Source organism: Salvelinus sp. IW2-2015, unplaced genomic scaffold, assembly GCF_002910315.2.
Source record: "Salvelinus sp. IW2-2015 unplaced genomic scaffold, ASM291031v2 Un_scaffold2901, whole genome shotgun sequence".
Taxonomy (NCBI): domain Eukaryota; kingdom Metazoa; phylum Chordata; class Actinopteri; order Salmoniformes; family Salmonidae; genus Salvelinus; species Salvelinus sp. IW2-2015.
In genome coordinates, this window is record NW_019944199.1 from 64,806 (window position 1) to 69,271 (window position 4,466).

Here is a 4,466-nt window from a genome sequence, read left to right on the forward strand (position 1 = left end):
TCAACTTGACTGATGCAGCCAAGATATGAACAAGAGAAAGGGACTGTTGATATTACAACCAACAAACTCCAAACGCCGGTTCACAGTATGAACAAATCGCAAACAGGTTATTTTGTTCAAGCCCTCAAGAACTGTTGTCTGCTAATCTGTTTGCATCTACCAATGTATTGTCTGTCCAGTATCCAACCACTGTCTCCAGAGCTTCCTATACAGTTAATCTCTTTCCGTAACGTGTCGAGGACGCTTTAATAAACAGTTGAACTGACAGCTGTTTGCAGTTTCTCTATGGTTTTAGTCCTCAATCTACCTTTTAAACAGCGTACATCCCCTCCTCATAGACAAGGGAGAGAAGGAGCGATGTAAAGGGCTCGATTTTTGTCGTTCTGAGCATATGCAATGTGTCTGCCTCCGCATTAATTTAATGTTTAACTTCCACACAAAATTACTTTTCTGTTAACTTATTTTAGGTTTATGGAAGTGTGTAGGTTCGCATTCCGTTATTGTAAAGCAATGAAAGGTATGTATTTAGAACGCCCTGCTCGATACAAATTCAGAGGACTGATTTGCCATGTCTGTGCCTTGAAGCAGTCGAGTGAATAAATGTTTTAAGGCCGCTCTTTGAGTGTAGTGAAGTAAAATCAATTGATGTAGTGATACTTTCAACACCAGAGGGAGACAAATACACGTTTATTCGACAGAGGACGTTGACATGGTGCTAGTAAGGTTATAGGTCTGATAGTTTGAGGTCTGGATTGAACTGCCAAATGTGCACTTACAGTTGTTTGTGATATCCATAAAGTATGTTGCTAATTTTCATAACCAACATACTCTTACTCTATATTTCAGATTTTGAACCATCAGAAGACATGCAGGTGTGTTTTATACTATGTGACTAGCTGATTTTAGGGAGGAATAGTGTCCTCACTGTCCTGTTATCTGGTCCAAACTCATCATTATTAGCCAGAGTATTAGTCTGGCATAACTATCTGTATTTACTGTGACACCAGCCATGTGTTTTACAGCTGTAAATGGCAAGTAAGGCTGAGACAAAGATTCAATCGATCAAGCGTTAACCAGCGATAGCAGATACCCACATAGGGGATATTTTGGTTGAGGTGGAACTGCATTGGAGCTGTCAATCTGTGGAGCTGCTCTTGATCATCACGAAGCCCCACCCACCCACTGGCTTCAGAAGTTCAGAAAGAGAAGTGTAGGTATAAGAAATAATTCGCTCATTGGACGATTTCTATCATCCTAATGAAGGTATAGATTACATTCACATTCCAGTGTTCCAACTGTAAACAAGGCTGCATTTCTGTTAATGCAAGTGCAGCCAATGCAATCCGCTTTTTGTATAATGCCAGAGTCCTTGTGTATTCAGCCTGGTCTCATAATGTCAGGAGCCATTTGTGTTTTCAGACTGGTCTCATAGACTAGATGTAACATAGTATACTGAATCCGGTACACTCAAATTAGTATGATTTGTTTGTTTGGTATGATTACAAAGACAGAAGGTCACTTAAGGCCAAACAAAAGGAGGGTGGTTGGTCAGGCTGTGTGGGCGTATAATGTAAACTCTAGCAACCCAAAGGTTGATGTTCCAATCTCATCACGACAACTTTAGCATTTTAGCAACTTCTTAGCTGCTACTTTTGATCTACTTTGCAACTACTTAGCATGTTAGCTAACCCTGACCTTAACCCTTTTAGCTAACGCCTTCCCCCTAACCAATACCTTAAAACCCTAACCCTAACCATAACCCCTAAACCCTAGAGCTAGCTAACGTTATGTTAGCCACCTAGCTAACGTTACCACAACAAATTATTTTGTAACATGTTTTGAAAATGTGTAACATTGTACATGTTGGAAATTCATAACATATTGTACGAATTGCAATCCGTAACATATCATAAATTGTAATTCGTAAGATATCATACAAAATGGATTATGGACATCCACAAATGAATACATACCACACGAAACGTAACATATCATCTAAATGGATTGTCTCGTATAATCTTACAGAATAATAGCAAATGCTTTGAGACCACTTTGCTGGATTTGACAGCTCTTAACGCATTTCCACCTCCGACACTGTTAAAACAACCGCTATGTGTATGTTGGATAAAACAGATCTGATTGAATCCAGCCCTAAATCATGTATTAACATTAGTTTAGAGGTTCTTACACATGACCTAATGAAAAATGTGACCATCAGTCAAGATGGAGAGTCATAGATGTGCTAGTGATCAAATGATGATATCACGTTGAATAGTATGTGTGTCATTCGTAGTTCACTGATCGATGATGTTCATTGTGTTACCGTAGTGTATTATACACTGATGTGTGATGTCATTGTGTTTACCTAGTGTATTATACCACTGATGATATGTCATTGTGTTTACCATAGTGTATTATACACTGATGATGATGTCATTGTGTTTACCATAGTTATTATACCACTGATGTGATTCATTGTGTTTACCTAGTGTATTATACCACTGATGATGATGTCATTGTGTTTACCATAGTGTATTATACCCATGATGTATGTCATTGTGTTTACTAGTGTATGTTTCTCTCCACAGTGAATGTGTCTAGACCTGATACTGCACATCGTAAACTCATCCTGTCTGGGACGGGAAACAAGTGAGACATGGAGAACTAAATCCGGTTCTCTCTGACAACGGGAAAGAGGTTTAAAAATTGGTCCTTGTCCTCGGAAATTGCCTTCTCAGGGAAGTTCTACTATGAGGTGAAGGTGGAGGGGAAGACTGAGTGGACTTTGGGAGTGGTCAGAAAGTCCATCAATATGAATGAAAGTTTTAGACCAATCCCTAATAAAGGATACTGGACTGTGGAGCTGAAGGATGGAAAGTACACAGCTCATGCTGATTCCCCTGTCACCCTCTTACTGAGAGAGAAGCCCTGAAGGTGGGGTGTTTGTGGATTATGAGAAGGCAGGTCTCCTTCTACAATGTGGAGGACAGGTGTCATATCTACTCTTTCACTGGCTGCACCTTCACTAAGAAACTCTATCCATTCTTCAACCCTGGTTCAGATAGTGTTTCACTGGTCATCTGTCCTGTGGATGTCACTGACTGACTGTTCTAAATCGAACAAGGTGCAACAAGACAGACTACTGTATCAGAATTCTCTTTCTGAACTTCTGAAGCCAGTGGGGTGGGTGGGGCTTCGTGACAATGATCAAGAGCAGCTCACACAGATTGACAGCTCCAATGCAGTTCCACCTCAACCAAAATATCCCTTATGTGGGTATCTGCTATCGCTGGTTAACGCTTGATCTGATTGAATCTTTGTCTCAGCCTTACTTGCACATGCTTACAGCTGTGAAATACACATGGCTGGTGGTCACAGTAAATACATGATAGTTATGCCAGACTAATACTCTGGCTTGTAGGGTATTGATGAGTTTGGACCAGATAAACAGGACAGTGAGGACACTATTCCTCCCTAAAATACAGCTAGTCACATAGTATAAAACACACCTGCATGTCTTCTGATGGTTTCAAAATCTGAAATATAGAGTAAGAGTATGTTGGTTATGAAAATTAGCAACATACTTTATGGATATCACAAACAACTGTAAGTGCACATTTGTGCAGTTCAATCCAGACCTCAAACTATRCAGACCTATAACCTTACTAGCACCATGTCAACGTCCTCTGTCGAATAAACGTGTATTTGTCTCCCTCTGGTGTTCGAAAGTATCACTACATCAATTGATTTTACTTCACTACAAAGTTACGTCAAAGAGGCGGTCCTTGGAAAAACATTTATTCAGCTCGACTGCTTCAAGGCACAGACATGGCAAATCAGTCTCTGAATTTGTATCGAGCAGGCGGATCTAAATACATACCTTTCATTGCTTTACAATAACGAATGCGACCTACACACTTCCTTTAACCTAAAATAAGTAAAATAGTAATTTTGTGTGGAAGTGAAACATTTATTTTAATGCGGAGGCAGACACATTGCATATGCTCAGAACGACAAAAATCGAGCCCCTCACGTCGCCCTTCTCCCCTTGTCTATGGGAGGGATGTACGCTGTTTAAAGGTTAGATTGATGACTAAAACCATAGAGAAACAGTGCAAACAGCTGTCAGTTCAACTGATTATTTAAAGCCGTCCTCGACACGTTACAGAAAGAGATTAACTGTATAGGAAGCTCTGGAGACAGGTGGTCTGGATACTGGACAGACAATACATTGGTAGATGCAAACAGATTAGCAGACAACAGTTCTTGAGGGCTTGAACAAAATAACCTGTTTGCGATAACAGAGGGAGAAATAGGGACTCTAATCAGAGGGCAAAATAGGGGACAGGTGTGAAAGAGTAAGAAGGTCGTTAGGAGAAATGAGAACAGCTGGGAGCAGGAACGGACGATAGAGAGAGAGAGCGGGAGAGGGAGAGGGGAGGAGGAGAGAGAGAGAGAGAAAGAGG

The 4,466-nt window shown here is 40.5% G+C and overlaps 1 long non-coding RNA gene across 1 annotated transcript in view; it reads right to left on the reverse strand.

Annotated features, from left to right (window-relative positions):
• Positions 1–3,487: 3,487 nt before the first annotated feature.
• Positions 3,488–4,466, reverse strand: part of LOC112074955 (uncharacterized) — an 8,434-nt gene continuing 7,455 nt past the window's right edge. Inside the window, exon 3 of the long non-coding RNA XR_002894880.2 lies at positions 3,488–3,536. This is a non-coding gene — a long non-coding RNA (uncharacterized lncRNA). The remainder of the gene's footprint in view (positions 3,537–4,466) is intronic.